At 38.5% G+C, this 5,898-nt stretch overlaps 1 pseudogene; it reads left to right on the top strand.

Annotated features, from left to right (window-relative positions):
• Positions 1-1,811, top strand: LOC115870993 (annotated as a pseudogene).
• The last annotated feature ends 4,087 nt before the right edge of the window (positions 1,812-5,898 follow it).

Genomic DNA, 5,898 nt, shown 5'->3' with positions numbered 1-5,898 from the left:
ATGGGTTAGTGAGGGATGTCACAGACGAACTTTTAAGCAGTTAAATTTGAGATTATTTAAACTATTCCAGACCATGGAAATTAACAGAAGACTTGCCATTCATTCAAATGACCAACATATCTCTAATAAAAATTATATAAAGCAGAATAAAAATAATTAAGGAATTATATAATTTATGAGTAAAGATTGGTAAAATTTAAAATAAAATTTTAGTAATTTGAATTCAGAAATGACAAAGAAGTGATGCCCTGGACCAACTTAGAGAAAATAATCTAGTTATGTCAAAAAAATGAAAAATTTTGTATGACTATATGAAAATTTAGTTATTTATGAAACAGCTTTTATGAATGCCAAATGTAGTAGGATATAATATTGACTGTCAAGTTCCAGTAACAAATACTATCCTGTGGTAAAATAATAAAGCCATTTAAATATCAGGAACTGGATTATGATATTAACTAATATAATCCAAAATTATTAGCTCATTGTAAATTCACTAAACAAGAAAATGAAATAGATTGTACAGCTTTGGGAAAATAGGAATTTATTTGTTGATAGGTGATTATGCAACTAGAAAATAAATCAAAGAAACTTATTTTTTTAAAACAGACCACTATAGAAAATTTGGTACAGTATCTAGATAAATGCACTCAAAGTAACTCTAGTAATGAACCACTGGCAGAGGATTTGGAGGAAGTTTATTCATAATAATAACCAATACGTATAAAAATAGGAATAAATCTAATCAGAAAAGCAAACGACCTGAATAAGAAAACTATCATTTTTTCTATCAAAAGAGAAAAAAACGGGCTGCTGGTGCTCAGCTCGTTTTTTGGGCTCAGTGTCCTCAGGGGCCTGAGCTTCAGGTCCGCCTTCATGCCCGGGCTGCTGCAGAAGGACGCGCGGCGCAGGAGTCCCAGAGGAGCTATGACGCAGGAGCTCTCCACCGTCAAGCATGATGCATGAGTTCTCCAGACTGGAAAGAAAGATCAACAAGATGATCGATAAGCTCAAAACCCACGTGAAAGCACGAACGGCTCAGCCAGCCAAATAAAACGAGTTATATGAGTCGCAGTCTACTTACTGCTAGCTGCACCGATGATCTGGCTTCCTGGAAGTCTGACTGTGCCTGGCTGTGTGCTGAGGAAGTGATGACCCCTGGATCGCCTGTAGCCCTTTCTACTAGAGCAGCAGGTGGTGGTGGGATTCCTCGTGGGATTTTGGTCTGTAACAAAGTTGAGGCTATCGTGCTCGACCCTTTCAGCTGAAAAGGAAGATGAAGACAACTAGGAGACTTTGAAAATAGATTTTTCACTCAGTAGGCTAAAGATCTGTTTCTTCTTATGTTTTCAAGAAACAAGCGCAGTTTGGTTGCTTCCCTTGAACACCTTTCCTCTTGAACTTTATATAGGATTCTTCAGAAAGAATCATGGTTTTGTACACTTGTCATTGAGCCAGAAAGATGAATTTATGATCCTTGTGTACTAACCAACAAAATCCCAGATTTATGAAACCCGTGTGATGCTGTGGGATGTCTACTTCCTGTTACTTGCGATGTGCACTCCTAACGCGTTTTGTTTTTCATTGCCAACGGGAAAGACAACATTTTCTAACAACCTAAGGACTTTAAAACAGTTATTTTCAGTTCCAGATGACAAAATAATTTAATTTTAATATTACTACTAGAATTTGAAACTCTGCTCTTTATCTCCTGCAGTACTACTGGAAAAATAACACTAATTGACATTTCCTGTGCTTTTTTCTTCTGCTGTTTAAAATATCACTTATTGGGCAAGCCCTTGCACAGGGACGCTCACTTATCTACAATTGTTAATGTTTTGTTATTGTGTTTCATAATGTACTCACGAGACCAAGTGCATTGTTTTAATTGAATTGTGTTTTGTATTTAATGTATTGAATTTTTAAGTTTATTTTAGAAAATGTTTATGCTCTGTAGAATGGAACATGTTAAAAAATAAAACTAGGAAGCCTAATTTAAAAAAGCAAAAGGAAAAGAAAAAACTAAAGAGGATGAAGTGCTAGTAAAACTGTTGAATAAAAATAAAAATTTTTAAATAAACATAAAGATCAAAGACATAGGTTATGTTCTTTGTAGGAAGGCATGACACTGTGAAAATGTTGATTCCTTCCTAAATTTGTCACTAGAATTCAATTTCATGTAACCCCAATCTTGTAGATTTAAAAAAAATGAAAATTCACATGGAAGAAAAAGCATTTGAAAGGAACCAAGAAAAACAGTATTAGAATACATTACAGAGGTACTGTAGACCAATCAGTCTAGAATCTGGGGATGAACATGCAATGATAATGAAATGCAGGGGGGAAATGGCCTCAGGGAGAGATGGGCTTTATGCAAAAGAAACTCCAACACACACAGGATGCAGAGAGAATATAAGCAAGCCCTGAAGTAGACCAGAAATCACTTGTTCATTGTGTGGACTTTTAAAAAAAATCATTTTATTAGGGGCTCATACGACTCTTACCACAATCCATACATACATCAATTGTGTAAAGCACATTTGTACATTCATTGCCCTCATCATTCTCAAAACATTTGCTCTCCACTTAAGCCCCCGGCATCAGGTCCTCATTTTCCCCCTCCCTCCCCGCTCCCCCCTCCCTCATGAGCCCTTGATAATTTATAAATTATTATTTTGTCATATCTTGCCCTGTCCGATGTCTCCCTTCACCCACTATTCTGTTGTCTGTTCCCCAGGGAGGAGGTCACATATAGTTCCTTGTAATCGGTTCCCTCTTTCCTACCCACTCTCCCCCTACCCTCCCAGTATCGCCACTCACACCACTGGTCCTGAAGGGATCATCCGCCCTGGATTCCCTGTGTTTCCAGTTCCTATCTGTACCAGTGTACATCCTCTGGTCTAGCCCGACTTGCAAGGTAGAATTTGGATCATGATAGTGGGGGCAGGGAGGAAGCATTTAGGAACTAGAGGAAAGTTGTATTTTTCATCGTTGCTACATCGCACCCTGACTGGCTCGTCTCGTCTCCTCCCCGAGACCCCTCTGCAAGCGGCATTGTGTGGACTTTTATAATACATGAGGCTTGTTAATAGTAGAGTTTGAAATGCTAATTAGCAGAGTATAACGACAGTCCTTCTGTTGTTTCTGTTATTAAATCTTTGGAGATTTGGGTAATAAATAGGATACCAAAGAACTCCTGGGGGGTGCGAGGGAAATTGTTCTCTGGACACGTTGGTCATGGTTTCCTCCAGTGCCAGGCAAGTACCTACAATGCCTGGGATAAAACAGGGTTCATGAGTGTGTCAGGCCTTTCTCACGGCAATGTCATTGCCAAATGTGTGGCTGTAACATAATCTCCTGGCAACTTGAGCAAAGGGGTGGAGTCTAGCCTGTCAATCAGGTCACAGACAATGAGGCCTCTGTGTGGGCATGGCCTCCTTCTCCTGGATTCTGGGAACTCTGTCTTCCTCCCTAGAGGCTGGACACACATTCTCTCTGCTTCATATTCTGCTGATACGTCACATGAAGCTAAGCTCATCAGAGCCCTGGAGCTGGAGGAGCTGCATGGAGAGCCACACAGCGCTAAGATGCTTCCACAAGACTTCACCCACTGGCCTGTGATCTTTCTGCTTTCAGCATCACTGCATGTGCTGCGTGAGTCTGTAGAATTCCTTATGCACTAGTATCGGACATATGGGCTAATATCACTCATAGGCTTATATTGAATTTATGCACTTTATGTGGGCTGGGCGGGATGTTTTCTTAATATACAATAACTCTTGGATATAAAACTCTTTCTTACACACACTCTGGGTTTGTTTCTCTAGTCAATCCAGACTAACACAAATGTATTTAAATTTTGCTTTTCAATAAAATATATTTCCCTACAGAGTCTCTCTCTCTTGCACAAACCTACTCACCTGAATAAGTTAAAAAACGATCCTACTGTTTCTCAAGAGATACATTCCGATAATTCATATTTTGTTATTTTGAAAGTGCTTCTTACAGTTTACTACATAGATATAATCGACCAGTTTGAAAAACATTAAGTATTTAATTTCATATGCTTCAAAAAATTTAATGCATGTTGAAACTTTTGTCTGTGACAATACGAATACACTCCTAAACCAAACCATACCAAACCAAACTCAACTGCCATCGTGATGGTTCTGTTCATAGTTACCCAAAAGAGCAGGGGAGAAGCGTCCTTTTGAGTTTCCAAGGCTGTAAATCGTTATAGGATCACAAAGCCTCATCTTTCTCCCTCAACGAGGTCGGCGGTTTCAGACACCTAATGTGGTGGTGAACTGCCCAACTATGTCACCAGGGCTCCTTTGAATATTCTCCAGGTGTATAAATGACAAACAGTATTTAACCATTCTCAATCATTGGTTTAAAAGTTTATGGGAAGATAATGTCAAACCAAAACCCAAACTCACTGCCATCAAGTCTGTTCTGATTTATAAGCACCCCTAGTAACATAGTTGGTTACACATTACACTACAAACCACTAGGTCAGTAGTTTGACCTGAATCAAATTGCAGACTAATGGACCTTGAAAGTATCAGTCTTTATAACAGCTGAGGTCCTTGGTAGAGTGTGAGAAAATGTGGAAAAACCTTCAGAATCATAGAAGAGGCTTACTGGGTGAAGAAGGACTGGTGGGATAAGCTCCTTCCCCCACCCCACACACTGCTCCCCCTCACCCACCAAGGCTATGGCCCCTAGTTACCCTTTAAGTCTGCCTGAACTCAGCCAATCTTAAAATAATCAACCTTTCAAGATCAAAGGAACAGCATTTACCCAAGGTCAAAGTCCAGAGGGCTAGGAAAGAAGGAAGAATGGAAAGAGAAAACATAAGGAGAACATGGGATAAGTGATGGTACATTTAAGGGATTGGAATGAGTGAGTTAAATTAAAATATGAATGCATTGTCGAATGTAAAACTGATGGCCTCCTAGATAAACTTTCCCCCCAATCACAATAAAAAGTTAAAAAATATGAACAAGACTGTTTAGAGAAATTAGAAAACTTAAAATGGTGCTTGTTTAAATATATTCTCTGCAGACATTTGTTTTAAATTATCAGAAAAGCAATATTAAAGAAAATATTTTGACTATACCCAAAAATCACTATAGAAATTTTTATTTTTAACTCTAAACCAGAAGCAATGATGAAGTCAAAGAACCGCATAGAAAATTTCAAAGGTCAGCTCAAGAAGACAAAATAAAATATTATAATGAAGAGTGCAAAGACCTAGGGTAGAAAACCAAGCAGGAAGAACACACTCAGCACGTCTTAACTGGAAAGAACTGAAGAACGAATTCAGGCCTCGAGTTGCATTGTAGACAGATTCTATGAGCATGATATTGAATGATGCCGGAAGCATCAAAAGAAGTGAAAGAATTACTACACAGTCACTCTACCACAATTAACTTTTCTGCATCCCACCATTTCAGGAGGTGGTATAGGTGTTAAGAACTAACGGTGCTGAAGGAAGAAATTCAAGCTTCATTGAAAGCATTAATCAACAAACAAGGCTACAGGAATTGACAGAAATCTTTCAACAATCTGAAGAAACACTGGAAGCACTTCCTTCTTTATAGCTGGAAATTTGGAAGACGGCTACTTGTCCAACTGACAGGAAGAGATGCAAATTTTACTCCCATTGCAAGGTTGCAGCAGGACATTGACAAGGAGCTGGTAGAGCAGTGGTTCTCAACCTTCCTGGTGCCACGACCCTTTATTACAGTTCCACATGTTGTGGTGACTCCCAACCATCAAATTATTTTCATTGCTACTACATAACTATAATTTTGCTACTGTTATGAATCATAATGTAAATATCTGATATGCAGGATGTATTTTCATTGTTACAAATTGAACATAATTAAAGCA

Source organism: Echinops telfairi, unplaced genomic scaffold (assembly GCF_000313985.2).
Source record: "Echinops telfairi isolate 266 unplaced genomic scaffold, ASM31398v2 ScPeMD7_3533;HRSCAF=4204_0, whole genome shotgun sequence".
Lineage (NCBI taxonomy): Eukaryota > Metazoa > Chordata > Mammalia > Afrosoricida > Tenrecidae > Echinops > Echinops telfairi.
The sequence above is the reverse complement of the archived record's forward strand: the minus strand, read 5'-3'. Positions and strand labels throughout refer to the sequence as shown.